The 17,109-nt window shown below is 40.0% G+C and overlaps 1 pseudogene; it reads left to right on the forward strand.

The window, feature by feature from the left end:
- Nucleotides 1-1,835: 1,835 nt before the first annotated feature.
- On the forward strand, nt 1,836-2,907 carry LOC125094035 (40S ribosomal protein SA-like; annotated as a pseudogene).
- Nucleotides 2,908-17,109: the final 14,202 nt, after the last annotated feature.

The raw sequence follows: 17,109 nt of genomic DNA on the forward strand, positions 1-17,109 counted from the left end.
ATCTCTAATTCTGGAAGTCCTTTGAAATGCCTCAGGCCAGAGGCTGGAAAGTTTATTCTTATCCCCTGAAGCCTGGAAAACCCCTTGGGTCCATCAGGGGAAGAGCAGCTCCAGGTCGCTCCAGGACTCCCCGCAAAGTGTAGGATTTGCTGGCCCTAGCAACTTACCCCCATTTATTATTGGAGGTCCCATGGAACGGTACTTCCTCATGGTAGATCCCAACCACATATATTTGGAGGGCCACTGAGGACTCCATTCCCAATTATCCATGCAACAGTTGAGCCTTTGTGAATTGAACCTGATGCTGTTGTTTCAGGGATTGAATTTTCAGAGAGAACCATTTAACTGGGGGCAGATGGTTGGCCTTTAATGAAGCCCTAAAGAAAATGGGGAAGGGTGTGGTCAACAGGGAATAAACAAAAATAAAGAAGAGAAACATTGAAAATCTGGAAAAGGAGGAGAGGCAAGAGAGCAAGTGTTTTCCCTGTCTGTCCAACCTGACCACCTGCCTCTCTGTAGCCAGGAGTTTTTCTAGCAGGTAAACACTTGAATAGAGAGTAGGGGAAATGAGTGTGTTTGGGCTTTAGTGGAGCTTGTACCCCCTGTTATGTCCTCATATTGGACACTATCCTGGGGCTGCTGGTCTCCTGGAGATCAGGGTTTTCCCAAGCCGCTGTGACTTAGTTCAGCAGAGTTGCAGATGTGAAACCTGTATCCTGAGTCACCATCTGTGGGGGCAGCATGCCCAGTTGGTATGAATGGAGACCCCATCTCCTTCTCACTTGTTTTAGGAGTTAAGCATCACACTTCATAGGTTTTAACCCCTTTGGCTCTTTCAGAAGGCTTTAGCCGCCTAAGAAATGTATATTATGTGTACAGCAGAGGCCAAAACACTGGTTTTATACTCAAAAACTCACACTCAAAGAAAGTAACTAAGCCCAGCTGGCTAGTGGCAGTCTGTGGCCAGGACACTGGCCTAGGGCCTCTTCCCAGCCTGTGTGCTTGTCTGACTCCATGTACCAAGTGAAGGCTGTGGTCCAAGTCTCGCCATCTACAAACTGAACGACCAAGGGAAATGTCACAATCCCTCTAGTCATCCCTTTCCTATTCTGTAAAGTGAGGATAACAATGTCCAGTTTGAAGCTTAAATGTATCCAATGTTTCTAGCATGAGACCTGTCATTTTATGTACTCAGTGGAAGTGTTACTAAAATACTTCCTGAAAAACTATAAGAAAAAAATGTCTCTTAAAAGAAAATTGGGGGGGCGCCTGGGTGGCTCAGTGGGTTAAAGCCGCTGCCTTCGGCTCAGGTCATGATCCCAGGGTCCTGGGATCGAGCCCTGCATCGGGCTCTCTGCTCAGCGGGGAGCCTGCTTCCCTTCCTCTCTCTCTCTGCCTGCCTCTCTTCCTACTTGTGATCTCTGTCTGTCAAATAAATAAATAAAATCTTAAAAAAAAAAAAAAAAAGAAAATTGGGAACACAAAGGAACCAGGAACTATGACCCAAGTTCTAACTCTGTCAGTTGAAGATGATTGCTTGGGGGCACTAGGATATGCCACTGTCCTGGGCAGAACAATGTTATCTGGGCAGAGAGGGCCACTGATAGAGTTACAATGCTCATTACATACACTAACGGGCCAAACTTAAATGTTAAAAAAAGAAAGTCAACTGAGTAAATTTTAAAAATTTATAGGATTTATTCAATGATTCATGAATTGGGTAGCATCCATCTAACAAATTAGAAAGGAGCTCCAAGCCTTTCCATGCTACCCAGAGAGGGGTTCACATGGCGTTGTTCCTTGTTCCTGTTGTAACTTAAAGGGAAGTTTTCACGATGTTCAGAGCCCTTGATGTCCGGCAAATGTAGAAGGAGGATGTCCTCAAATTCTTTGCAGCAGGAACCCACTTAGGTGGCTAGACCTCCAAACTGAACAGTATATCTACAATAGGAAAAGTGACGGCATCTACATCATATATCTGAGGAGAACCTGGGAGAAGCTTCTGTTGGCAGCTCATGCCCTTGCTTCTGTTGAAAACCTGGCTGATGGGGCACCCAGGTGGTTCAGTGGGTTAACTGCCTTCAGCTCAGGTCATGATCCCAGGGTCCTGGGATCCAGCCCTGCATCTGGCTCCCTGCTCAGTGGAGTTCTTGCTTCTCCCTTTGCCTGTCGCTCCCCCTGCCTGTGCACACTCTCTCTCTCTATCAGATAAATAAATAAAATCTTTAAAAAAGAAAAGAAAAGAAAACCTGGCTGATGTCAGTGTCATATTATCTGGAAATTGTGGCCAGTGAGCTATGCTGAAGTGTGCTGCTGCTATTGGAGCCTCTCTTATCACTGGTCACTTCCCTCCTGGAAACTTCTAGCCAGATCCAGGCAGCCTTCTGGAAGCCAAGACTTCTGGTGGTTACTGATCCTAGGACTGACCACTAGCCTCTCACAGAGGCCTCTTATATTAACCTGCCTATCACAGTTCTGTGTAACACAGACACCCCTGCACTATGTGGACATCCCCATCCTTTGCAGTAACAAGGGAGCTCAGTCAATGGGTCTGATGTGGTGGATGCTGACCTAGGAAATTCTGAGTGTGCATTTCCCATAAACACCCATAGGAAGTCATGCCTGATCTCTTCTACAGAGATTCTGAAGAGAGTGGAAAGGGAGAGCACGCTGCTGCAGTGACCAAGGAGGAAATTCAGGGTGGATGGACTGCTTCAGCTCCTGAGCTGACTGCTTCTCAGTCTGAAGGCCTACAGGTGCCCTCTATGTCTTCAGTAGGTCCCTAATGAAGACTAGAGTACTCAGCCAGCCACTGAAGACTAGTCTGCAACTCCCATGGCTCAGGCCACTGAATGGGTAGGAACAACCACTAAGTGGGCTTCCATAAAGGTAACAAAACAGAAATAAGGTTGATGGAAAATAAAAAGTTCTTTAAAAAAGAAAAGAACTCTGAGGAGATGTACAAAATGAACGGCTTTTATAGGCAGAAAGGAGAGGGACAAGGAAGTTAGACTACCAAAGAATGGGCTGGTTGTGGCAAGGTCTCTTTCCTTTAAGGGATGGCAGGGCTCTATCACGCAGACTGTCTCACTAGTGCCAACAGTAATTCCTGATTGACTCACCTAAGATTCCATTTTTGGGAAAAGCTGAAACTGTAACTGAGTCTTGGTTTGGTGATGTAGAGCTTAGCATAAGTGACTCCCTTTGGGGCCTATTGTCTTATTTTTAACATAAGGTAAACTTGTGAGTTAGAACTACTAACAGAAAGTCTAAGCCCTCCTCAGCCCCAGAGGCTACATAGCCTTGACATACTAAATTATCAATGAGACCAAAAGATTCTTTTTCTACCATATCTTCTCATGTATGATGTTGATGAGACCTAACAGAAATATTAGTAATTTAAAATAATAACCAAAATATCTTGTGACTGTCTATCTTCTCCACCAAATAAAAGCTTGAAAGAGACCTTGTCTGTCCTCTTCCCTGCTTAGCTCAGAACAGAATGCCTGTCCATGGTAGGTGCACAGTGGACATTCACCCAGTAGATGTTGAAGGAATTCATAAAATAGACCAAGTAGGACTAATCAAGATTCAATTGTTTGTTATTGGATATGTTGAGTAAAATTGCAATTTTAGGATATTCAAGACAGGTGCACATACAGTCAGTCTTTGGTTAGCCCTTCTTCAGTTGTGCATGCTAGATCATCACCTACCATCCCTCTTGCTGACCATTTTTGTCCATTTTATTTGTTTGCCATGTATGACCATGTCAGGCAGACACCAGTTAAAGTCAGACAATGTTGTAAAAGTCTTCAATCTAGAAAAACCTGCATCTTGAGACAGTTGGGGTGATTGGGTAAATGGGATTTGAGGTGGACTGTATCTGGTTATACATCTGTTTTCCTGGTCCTTATAGCCATGTAAAATTGAAGTGAGAGGCAACACTTACTTTCTTAGAATCGTCCATAAATTGAGAGCACTGGCAATCTGTCTGTGGCCTCAGTAATTGAAATTAATTGGATTTTAGAGATAATAACATTTATGCTAATGTGGTTATTGAGAGGAGACAATAGTCCCAGAGATAAGTAGCTAGGAGAGGTGGGGCAGGAGAATTTGCAGTCCTGGCAGAAGAGATTGGGAGTCTTGGGGGAGCTGCTGGGGTGGGTGGAGGTAGGGATGAGGGACAGGAAGTTGTAAAGAACTGGGAGGTTTTCAAGAGAAGCAAGAGAGAGAAGCAAAGGAGAGGCAGAAGTAGAAAAACCTCTTTGAATAATGATAATAGTAATATGAATCGTGTCAGCTCTCCCTTAGTAAGTGCTTTCTTTTCTATGTGTCAAGCCTTAAATTTATGTCATTTTATCCTCATAACAAACACATGAGGTGGGCACTGTTTTATTTTTCTTACTAAAAACAATAGAGAGGGGCAGCTGGGTAGCGCAGTTGGTTAAACTTCTGACTTTTTATTTCTGCTCTGGGCATGGAGCCTGCTTAAGATTCTCTCTATCCCTCTGCTCCTCCCATGCTCATTCTCAGTCTCCCCCTCTCTCAAAAAAAAAAAAAAAAAGTGAAAACCAAGCTTCAGAAGGTTTTAAGTAACTTGTCCCAGTAGCTTGGCCAATACATATGCAAAGTAAGCACTCTTCACCTCTGCTCTGTTACACCTCCCATTTGCCGAAAGCTGGAAGCAGAACTGCAAAGATAAGCCCGAGAGGTGAAATTCTGGAACAATACTGAAAAGAAATGAACAAAGGCCTGATTTTGACAAGGGCCTGAAAGAAGGACCTAGGACCTGAGAGAATAAAGATCTGATTCCTGATAGTAAACTCTTCCAAGAAGAACCCTCACTTCACAGGATTATACTGGGCCCTTGCGTCACCAGCAGTCTGCCTGTGAGGCTCTGCATGAACACTAAAGTGAGGAGGTCCACAAACAAATGATGGACTGTGTAGGTATGTGGCCCGCTGATACTGCTGATGAAGGTGGGAGTGAGTATGAAAACCACCCCATCCAGGTCCATATTCTAACAGTGGGAGTAACTGACCTCTGCAAACCTAATCTATGCCTGGTTTTCACACTGTGAGCACATGTTTATGAAGTTTTACTAACTGTATTGAGCTGAGAGGGGCACAGTGGAGAGAACAGAGAGATGGGCTAGAGAGGAGGTGGTCTTGGAAGAGAAACCCCAGATCACAAAAGTGGCAGCAATGAGAGCGAGAGGGAAACCTTGCTGTGAATACTCTGCCAGGAATATAAGCTATTCTGTTAAGAGTCCTTGAAGGTTAGGTCACCAAGATTATCAGAGACATCTGGACCCTCTGAGTCATATTGACACTGCTGTGTGTATAGCACTGTGAAAGGAGAAATTTTGGAGATAGAACTGGACTCAAATCCAAGCTTAAACATCCATTCATTGAATGACCTTTGGTAAGTCAACTTGCATTTCAAAACTCTAGGATTCTCAAAGGCCAAGCAGGAATCCTAATACTTGCCTCCCAAAGTTCTTTTGGAGTTTCCAAATAATGACTCAAACTCCTGGCCCATCACAGACACCCCATAAACAGTAGAGGTTTTATAGATATGCTTTTCCTTTGACCAGGTGGGATAGCAAAGACAAAAAAAAAAAAAAATAGGATTTCTCTTTATGATTTTTAGTATTCCTCTCCCTATTATTAAGTAAGTCCCCTGAAATCTGAATGTTGACCTCCCAACCCTATTTGATTCAGATTTAAATCAACACTGAACTTTGTGATTTCCAAATGGAAACCTAATATCATTAATAATACATTTGGTCATTTATTTCCTTTCATTTTGAGTCTTTTTTAGTTACTTATGCTTGAAAAGGTCTAAAATGTACCTTTACTCTCCTTGTCATACATCAAACTGCTATTTCCAGGTTTCTTTTTATAATATAAGGATTTTTACGCAATATAATTTTGTGCTATGGCAATATGCAAACATATATATTTATAGATATATATTGCATAGTTACTATCTAGGTAAAATCATGGAATTCTTGCCTATTTGAAAGAAATGGGAAAATAAAAATGGTTGTAAGGTTAACAAAGACATTCCACCTATTAGGTCTGGTCTCAAATGGAATGATGGTTAAAATAATTCTAAACTCATAGTATGTGTAAATTTCATGAAGTAGTCTTGGCTTGCTTTCCTGTCATTAGGGAAGTCATTCACCTTCCTACTAATCAGTCTCTGAAGGATTGAAATCAGAGCAGAAATCCCCTCCATCCCAATACTATGCCATTGCCTGTTCTGTTTCCCTTGGTCTTTGTCTCTAGAAAACCTTACACAGGCCTTCTACATCTCATCTGACCTTCCTGATGCATAAACACGGCACCATAATGATAGTCAATTAAATATAAAGGCTGTCTGTCCTGACATTGTGGTGCCCTGCAAACAGTGAAGACTGCTAGCCACTTAGAAGCAATGAAAAGCATCAAACTGGGTAGAAATTGCAGTGCTGCTCTTAAGTTCAATTTTCCTTGTAGCTCAATTTCCTAGCTTTGCACTTTCCTAGGTAAATCACATTAATAGAGGAGAAGGGGGGCAATGGGGAGATTGGTGGTAGAGAGCCAGACAGTCCTTTGGAGCAAGAGCATCTCATCCCGAGCCATGAGGGAATAGGTAACCAGTACTCCTGACAAGTGGGTATTCAGTGGTATGAGAAGTCATTTAAATGGGAAGCAGGAGCAGAGGTCTTCCTCTGGCAGGGAGTATCTTCATTATTGCCGTCATGGTGCCTGTTAACTATCCCCATCTATCATTTGTTCAATACCTCAGTGAAATTAGCCAACTGCATACTCCAGCAGAGCTCTGATGTGCCAGTCTCCCCTGAAAACATTAACTATCTTCTGTTACGCATTCTTCCTACCCTCCACCCCTTTGTACTGCCCATTAATGATCTTTCATTTGCATGATGGAACAATGAAGTCCTTTGGCCAATTATGTGAAATTACAGGTGCTCTGTAGGTGCCCTCTGTCACTGTTTACCTTCTTTGCTGAAGCAGTGGGCTGGAATAAATTTATATTTCAAACGTTAGTTGACCTGCCTGTTTCTGAATGGAAGCAGTACAATTTTAGCTAGCACAATAAGCTTCTCCTTTGGCTTAATAAAGTGGCTCATGCCCAACCTGGATGAAACTATAAAGTCAGTCTTGACAGATCCCTTTAAGGGATCCTTTCAGCTCATAAACCGGGAGGGGAAGAGGACATCCTAGAGCATAACAAACTTGCCCTTTCTATCCCAGGAGACTTTGATGTAACACATTTTGAGATTACTTTTGGCATGCCTCCTCTGGGATAGTTCTATTACCATAGAACTATTATTCCAATTTCTTTGATTCAGGAAAAAAAAAAAAGAGTTATCTTGTAATTTCGAGCAAAACTAAATGTAGAGTAACCTTCTAGGAAAAGGAATATAAAAGTAAGGGAAACCAACGTTTATGAAACAACTATTACCACCCAGGTGCCGTGTTATGTGCTACATGCATTTACATTAAATCTCAATCCCTCCCTACAATGTATAGTCCAGATTGAAACTACAAAGACCATTGCTTTCCTTTTGCACAAGGAGGCAGTATTGAGCAAACCAAGAAAAATACATTCTGGTCTTAGCTCAGCTGCCACTTGTTAGCTGAGTCCCCATTGGAAATCCATTTATCCTCTCTGTGCTCTGAGGATAAATTTGTATAATTTATCCTCTCTGATAAATTATTCAAATTTATCATTTGTATAATATGAAGAGGGATACTGTTCAGGACTAGGATTATTATGAGATTAAATTAGACATCATAACAGACCAGGGCACAGGGAAGTTACTCAATGACTGTTATTTATTTATTTATTTTCATATGCTACTCAGGGAAAAATCTCAAAAGAAAAGACAAGATAAACTCATGTAAAAAATGGAAGCATAAAATCACTCAGTTTCGTAACATTATTTATTGATATTATATATATTTAGATAGCATAGTATAGCACGTAGCAGAGAACCTTATCACTACAGCAATACACAGGTAGCGCAAACCCTAAAAGAAAGAACAGTTAGATGAGGGGAAGATCAATACTGAAGTCATAAGGAATGACAATCACTTTGTAAGATAACATTTATTTTTATTTATTTTATTTTATTTTAGTAAGCAATATATCCACATGGCTCAAATACCAAAAAACTTAAAAGTTCATAAGGGGTTGTTTCCCCCACATCCCTAACTTTTAGTTCCCCAGGGGCCACCAGTATTATCAGCTTCTTATCCTTCCAGAAATACATTGTGTGTCAAAACAGACAATCATATTAAAAAATGGGCAGAAGATATGAACAGACACTTCTCCAATGAAGACATACAAATGGCTATCAGACACATGAAAAAATGTTCATCATCACTAGCCATCAGGGAGATTCAAATTAAAACCACATTGAGATATCACCTTACAACACTTAGAATGGCCAAAATTAGCAAGACAGGAAACAACATGTGCTGGAGAGGATGTGGAGAAAGGGGAACCTTCTTACACTGTTGGTGGGAATGCAAGTTGGTGCAGCCACTTTGGAAAACAGTGTGGAGATTCCTCAAGAAATTAAAAATAGAGCTTCCCTATGACCCTGCAATTGCACTACTGGGTATTTACCCCAAAGATACAGATGTAGTGAAAAGAAGGGCCATCTGTACTCCAATGTTTATAGCAGCAATGGCCATGGTCGCCAAACTGTGGAAAGGACCAAGATGTCCTTCAACGAACGAATGGATAAGGAAGATGTGGTCCATATACACTATGGAGTATTATACCTCCATCAGAAAGGATGAATACCCAACTTTTGTAGCAACATGGACGGGACTGGAAGAGATTATGCTGAGTGAAATAAGTCAAGCAGAGAGAGTCAATTATCATATGGTTTCACTTATTTGTGGAGCATAACAAATAGCATGGAGGACATGGGGAGATGGAGAGGAGAAGGGAGTTGAGGGAAATCGGAAGGGGAGGTGAACCATGAGAGACTATGGACTCTGAAAAACAATCTGAGGGTTTTGAAGGGGCGGGGGGGTGGGAGGTTGGGGGAACCAGGTGGTGGGTATTGGAGAGGGCACGGATTGCATGGAGCACTGGGTGTGGTGCAAAAACAATAAATACTGTTACGCTGAAAATAAATAAAAAAAATACATTGTGTGTTTATGAGCAATTATACATAAATAATCTTTCTTATCATTTCTGCATTCTTTCTGGACAGTTATTTATATTGCTGTTTCCCTTGAAATATATTTTAGGGATTATTATATATCAGTATATATAGCCCCTTCTTTTTTATTTTTATACTAGTCTAATATTCTATTGTATGCATGCATTATAATTTATTAAATCTCTATTGAAGGATACTTATTTCATTTCTAACCTTTTTTGCCAGCAGCAAAAATGCTGTAGTGAATAATCATATGCATATATCACTGCACATGTATGTGGAAGTATCTATAAGATAAATATCTAAAACTGGGTTACTGGGTCAAATATTTTGGGCATTTCTAAAGATATTGCCAAATTACCCTCTGTAAAAATTGTAATTTACTCTTGCCCCAAACATCTTATGAAAGCACTTGTTCCCCTACAGCTTTTCCATCCTAATGCTTTTCAAAACTCCCAGGTTTTTACCAATCTGACAGAAGAGAATGGTATCTTAGTGTAATTTAAACACTCATCTCTTTTATTAGGAGGGAGGTTGAACATTCATTTCCATGCTTAAGAGTTATTATAATAACTTTTATAGAAAATGTTTTTTTGTGAACTTTATTCTCTTTTCTATTGTATTGTTTATATATCTTTTATACGGGCTTCAATTATATTTCCAAGTTTGTCAGTTGTCCTTTAACTTTATATATTGTGTTTCTTTCTCAGGCAGATATTTTTTGTTTTTTACGTAATTAAATTTTAAATACTTTAAACACTTAAAAAATCCTTGAATTGATTTAGAATTTTTATTCCAGTAAGATTTGGGCCCTTAGTTCTCTTCCACATCTCTCCCAACTCTATATGGACAAAGTCCCCAAATGATTTTTCTGCTGTTTTCTGACTCTGTTATAGAGCCAGAGATAAGGGCCACTTACTCCTTTCCATGCATTTTGGTTAATACTGAGAGTTTAATAAATATTAAATGGATGAATCGAAGAGTGGATAAAAGGGTAAAGGAAACGCTGAGTTACTGAATTCAGGACGTGATGATGATATGTGAGTCCACAAAGCACAGACTAGACGGTTTTGGATTCAGTGTATGTATGCATTGGTCAGTGAGTTAATAATGCAGTATATATCATTCACTTTGTGAGTGGTCATTAAATGTTAACAGTTACTGTACAAGCAGTAGAATAAAGGGAGAAAAAGAAGAGGAGGGGGATAAACATTTGGGACAAAAACAAACAAAAAGTTTCAGAATCTTGGACAGTACCAGGGTAGGCAGCCTTAGAAAAAATCATGAATAAAAGATTAGCTCTGGGACAGGGTCCTTCCCCTTTTAGCCTGGAGTATAGTGCCATTTTTCATCTGGAGAACTGAGGGCTGTGTTTTCAGCACCCCTTCTCCTCCATAATTGTGGATCCCAACTTGTTCCTTGCAGACTTTTTCCTTTGTCCTTTTGCTCTAGATCAATTTCCAGGGCTAATTATTTTCTATAAAACATGCTTTGTCTCATACTAAACATACAGGTCCTGTTTTCGGCTACTTGACTCTGGGAAGTGATCTGATAAACAAATCATGCTAAGATGGTAATGACTCTTACTAATTTATATATGTTAATCTTTAAGTCTGAAGACTAAATCTCTTATAGAAAGGCTTAAAATCATAAGAAAATTGACAATGGATTAATTTTGAGCCTGAGGAATTTGTTTCCCAGGTTCCCAGGATATCTGGCCCCAATAAGCATCATTCTTACTTGTGGTGGTGGTTATAGATAGACAAACTAAACAAGGATCTTTAAACTGAAGAGAAAATGAAAGAAGACCCACTGTAATAATGTCCCTTTGTAATTTTATCGTCATGAGGAATTTGGGAATGGAGAAAACATGCCAGAACTCAGGACTGTCAGACCCCTATAAAGATGTCGCTGATACCCTATGGCATCCCTACAGCTTCTTCTATCAATTCTTCTCAAAGGCCAGCAGTGAATAGCTCATAAAGCATGCTAATTCTGTGTTTCATTTCATGGGATCCCTTTTCAGGACCCTTGACCACATGTATACTTTTTCTTCTCTATTCCTGTCCCACAGGCCAAGAAGTAGTTTAACTCTGCCTTCATAGAGTAACTCAGAGCATTTCAAGATCATCCTCAAGAGTCAAGACAGTTATGTATATTTAAGTTATTAAATGCTCACCTGGTAGAAGCCATTGCCTCAACCTTGCATGACAGTATGCTGTTTACTCTTGCTTGGTGAATGACACCAGTGGGAAGGGATGTCTATGGTCTTCACCAGAAAGTGAAAAGAACTTCCCAGAAGGAGCATCTGATCGTGATGCTGACAAATAAGTACAGACACATTTGTATTTTTTTCTTAGATAATTCCAAGAGAGGGGATAGGGAGTGGAAGAATGTCAGGGTGTCAAATACAGACTGTCAGAAAAACTAAAGTAAAGTTTTTCGTGGAGTTTTATACTTTGAATGACTTAAGTGTTGAAAGAAAGATTGATGGTTATAGAATATTAAGAAAAAAAGGAAGAGGTAGGAATGGACCCTGAGGGTAGAAAGGAGAAACTAACATCTAGTGAATGGCTGCCATATGCCATGCTCTGTGCTGTTTTTTTACATGTACACTAACATAAATAATTATCACAGTCTTATGAATTAAGCACTTTTTATTTATCGTAGTTGAGGAAATTGAGGTTCTGACAAATTAAATAATTTTCTTTAAGTATCATTATTAATGCATAGTAGAATAAATTAGTCTCATTCCAAAACCCGTTTCACTATTCCATCTTTGTCTTCCCAGATTAGACACTCTTATTTTAAAGGTGAGCTAACTTAAACCCAGGAAAATAAAGTGTCTTTCTCTCATTTCTCAGTCCAGAGCAGCAGGAAGCCAGAGGGAGAAGGCAATCCTTTCATCTTCTTCCTCTATCCATCAAGTTTTTAATGATATGTTTTGATCACCTCAGAGATTTTGCTGTTAACATTGTTTGAATCTCCTTATGACAGATTTCTTTAAGTGATGTACATTTAATGGGTTGATAAAATTGTTGCCATTTGGAGCCTGGATGGTTGTACAAGGTATGGAGGGTAACAACTCCAATAATTCACTATTCACAAGTCAATATCCAGAGAACTTGACTGGGACCCACGTATGTGTGTGCCTGTGTGTCTCTGTGTGTGTATGTATCTATGAATGTGAGAGAACAAACGTAAGTGATTTTTTTTTTTTTTTTTTTTGGTCTGTCCATTGATTTCTGCCATCTAGAGCACTCTGCACATCCTAGGAAGCTTGAGGAAGTTAGTGGTCCATGCATCATGCACTAAATTACCAAATGAGGTTCTCTCTATTGGAAATGGTAACAGTAACTCTATCAAAAGTATACTAGGGTTGCAGCCTCATCATTGCTGTCATAACATATTTTGAGTCAAGTCATGCTCTTTGCACTTCCTGTCTAAAGCTGGTATTTGGAGATAAGCTTTTGCTATGTGTCATCAAGCCAGGGACTCCCAACACAGAAAGGGAATTGTGCTTTCCAGCATGACCGGCATGAGAGTAATAGGGAAATGTAGAGCCAAGCCACTTTGGTAGAGCCCAGATTCCTCATGATTTCCTGGATGGGGGGGCGGGGGTTGGGTAATGGTCTCTGTGGTCTAGCCATGCCTGGACTAGAGTCGCTCAAAGGAAAAGAAAGCCTTCATGGATAGAAGCATTTCTCAGTAAAATCAGCAGCCGTGTTTCAGAATGGTATAGAAGAAGTGGTTTTGAACTCATAGGCAGGAAATTAACTTTATAATCCTGGCTTTGGCTAGGCCAGTAATGCACCATGTTGATCTTTGGCTAATGAATTAACTTGTCTGGACCTCTATTTTCTATGTATATTATTGTACAATGATGTGAAACAGAAATAATAATATCTGATTTACTTCTTCCATAGAATTATCTCAAGCATCAAAAGAACTCACATGCATGAAATTGCTTCAAAATATTAGTGTCCCTATATGTCCATAAGATATTTTAATTATAGGGACTAGTATTGCCCTCCCTTCATTTATCAGCAAAGTCCTGTGAATTCTTTGCTTCTTATAACTCCCCCACTTCATTCATCAGAGTTATGAGATGGCCCCCACTTGGGGGCCTACCCTACCCTTGGTACATCAGCTCTAAGTGGTCCTCTCCCCTTGAGTATGTTTAGGAACAATCATTACGATCAGAGAGTTATTACTGTGATTATGTTAGCTTATGTAACACTCCATCTTAACAAACCTGGATGGAAAGTCTCCTGCTGGCCTCAAAGATGCAATCTTCATGAGTGAGTTTCACAGCTGCACGGAAATGAATTTTGCCAACAACCAAGTGAGCCTGGAAGAAGACCTTGAGCCTCAGATAAGACCCCAGACCCAACAGACACCTTGATCTCAGTCTTGTGGTAGCCTGACCAGAGACCCCAGCTAAGTCCTGTCCAGACTTCTGACTTATAGAAATATAAGACAATATATAGGTATTGTATTAAGCTGCTAATTTTGTGGTCATCTGTTGTTCAATGATAGAAAAGTAACACACTCATTTATTCCTTCTTTATTCATTTCCAGGGCCACCAAATAAATTCCAAGTGTCTTCTTTTATCTAGACTTTTCCATGGGCTTCTTGGAGCCAGTCTTTTCTTTCTTCTTCTCTCTACCTCATCTCCTGATAATCTATTCCAGATTGACACATGTGACTACTATGCATTGTATATCCTTGATTCTACAGTATAGGGAGTACTTTTTCTTATGCTCACATTTCTGAAATAGGGTTATGTCCCATAATGGATGTGTATGTTTATTGTAGTGCTCATTTTCTTCCCCAAAAGCTCTTATTAAATTGATGATGTACCTTATCAATTGATAGTGTCTAAGAATTGAGGAAGCCTGATAGTCAGTCTTAAAATTGACTGTATAGCACTAAATAACCTCTAGTGAGAGCCATCAGATGCCTTCTAGGAGGAGAAAAGGAGATTCCCTTCTCATGAACCTCTTCGACAGCATCAATAATGAAATGCATGGGTGCCCAGGGTTTGTTCAGGAAGAAGCCACCATAGACAACCATGGGATCTGGCATACTTGTATTTGTTTTTCTCCTTTATTGCTCCAAGTTGGTGACACAAAAGACTCCTCTTTAACACCAATAACCTGCATCCCTGGTACAGACTATGCCTTGATTCCCAAACAATGCCATAGATGGTGACACATTTCTTTGATTTGCAAATTTATCCTGTCTCTAACCTATCAGACAATCTGATAGTTGGGATCCTAAGGCATCCCATTCATTCCCTTACTTAAGCCTTGGTTGGGTATATCTTAAGCATAAGAGAAGGAGCTGTGACACAGGAGCTAGAAGGCTAGGATATCATTCATTAGTGGTATGACCTTGGGAAGGTCACTCCTCCTGTGGTTTTGGTTTTCTCATCTGTACATCTAAGCCCAGGCTGATCTTTCACCTGCTCATTTCAAATCTCCCCCAAAGCTGTTGCAGAATATGGGTACTACAAGGGAGTCAGTCCATGCCACCAAAGTCTTAGGGCATTCCTTGGCATCCTAGCAGTGAGGTAGGGAGAGGCCTGAGCTCCTTATCTATCCTGTTGGTCTTAGCTAGGAGGTGACAGAGCCATAACCCAGATTTTCTACAGCACATTTTCCTGCACATCCAGACTAACTGACATCCTTCTGTCTCCAAGTTCATTCCTGCAGATGTTTCCAATCCTCATCACTTTATCATAATTGTTATGATAAGCATTTCTGCCAAAATGATAGTAAAAACTCAATTTTCCTGAGCAAAATTAACAACAAAAAGTGTTCACGGCTTGTGCAACCTGGTTATTAAGCTGTAGCAGGAATTGACCACAGCTGTGAAATAAGATATAATTAAAATCTGGGGCCCTTCACCACGTATCTGGTTTGTGCATTTGCAGTGTTGTAGATACATGAATTACTGGGACTGACCAGCTCAAGCTGTCAATTGGGAACCTGTCCAGTGGCATTATATCCATCTGACTGTCAGAGAGAAAGAGAGAGAGGGAGAAGTGAGTACATACATTCAGGAAAGTAGAACAATAACTTGGTTAAATATGTTGGGCGGAGAGTGGGGAGAAAGACGCTCATTATGAGCTCCAGTTTAGATCTGCCATCAGCTGTGTGATCTTGAATGAGTCACTTATCCCTTGAATTCTTATTGTAGGGAGATATATAGGGAAATATAATATAGGGATAATATAGAGAAGGTAGTATATATATTATTCTTAACATGCTTGGCTCTAACACTATTAGTTGTTATTCTACTTGTACAAGGTAGAAAGGACAGGTCTAATATGAAAAACGTGGAGCCATAAGAGAAAAAAAATCACAGATTCATTAGAGAAAGATAAGACTGATGAAGACAAAGCCAGGAAATACTAAATACTTAGTGGATTTAGTTACTTCGGTTTGTCTCCCGTTTTTCAATTTATATAGATATTACTATCTCATTAAGTGTTTTTTTTCCCCTAAATGATCATGTTTTTATTAAGTGTATATAAAAAATTCTTATGTTCTGAAGCTCTTGGCTGGGGTATTAATTATAGTGTTTTTGTTTGTTTGTTTGTTTTTATCACTGACCTTTGTTTGTCCACTTGACCCTATAGGCATTTCTAGATGCAGTTGTATCTTCTCATCTTTTAAATTCATTTCAAATAGAAAGTATATATGTGTATTATGTATTTTATGAGTCTCAGGGCCTCAACAGACATTCATAGTTTAAACTTCACTTATATACTATAGGTCTATTAGAATATGCTGGTGCTAAGTGAGAACTTTTTTAGAGCCTGGCGTGTTTACCTTAAATAACTGAGACCATGGACAGTAGATCACAGATGTGGCTCTAATTTGGAGCTATGATGTGGGATAGGGGGAAAAAAAAAAAGGAGTGGCTAGCAGGGGCTCTGGAACCCAAACACCTGCCATCCTTGTTAACCTGCTAGAGGAAGCTGTCCTTTACAACTGAAGGCTGGGCTGAGAATTTTAGGTTCATTCTGTCTCTCATGAAGATCATTCGAAAGTACTTGCAGTAGTTTGGCTACATGTCCATTAGTTTAGCTACTAAAATCCCAGATAAGTCTCATCCTTCATAGGGTCCCTTTTATGAACCCTCTAGCACTCTGTCCTGTTATGATTTGCTTCAATGCTAGACAAGCTGTGAGGAGTGAGGTGGGTTACTTGTTCTCTCTGGGCCTTTGTTTCCCTAACTGATGACTGTCAGAATGGACTAGAGAATCTCCCAGTTTTCTTCCCATAATGAGCTGTCATGCTTCTTAAACAGATGTATACATCTGTGGCCAGATTCTAATAGAATTGCAATAAAATCCTTGGACTAGATTTCTTCTTGCAAGCACTTGATTCAGGTTTTCAAAGATTGAAATTAACTCCTGCCCTAGCTCCTCAAGGTAAAGGCAGGCAAACCTAAAAAGGGACAATTAAGGGAAAGTGTGAAGGGCTGCTGATATATCCAACACCAAGGGCCTGGCCCTGTGCTTGGTACTGCCCCAATATTGTCTCATCTGGAGGCACATAGGACATAGGTGCACAGGCTCTGTGTTCTAGCTGCCTGGCATCAAACTCTAGCTTCAATATTAATTATCCATATGGCATTTGGGAAGTCATCTAACAACTCTGCAACCCAGTCTCTGTATCTACAAAATGAATATAAGAACACTATTATTATGAAGTTATTGTTAGATGTTAAATATATTTATACATGCAAAAGATATAGAAAATAAACTGACACATAATGAGTGCTAAACAGAAGGTAACTATTATTACTAATATTCATTCTTAACCACATATATCCTTCACAAATATGGAAACTGAGTCCCAGAGAGGTTGAATTCACCTAGCCAGTTAGTGGCAGAACTGGGATT

The sequence above is a fragment of the Lutra lutra genome, chromosome 2, assembly GCF_902655055.1.
Source record: "Lutra lutra chromosome 2, mLutLut1.2, whole genome shotgun sequence".
In the NCBI taxonomy this organism is placed as follows: Eukaryota; Metazoa; Chordata; class Mammalia; order Carnivora; family Mustelidae; genus Lutra; species Lutra lutra.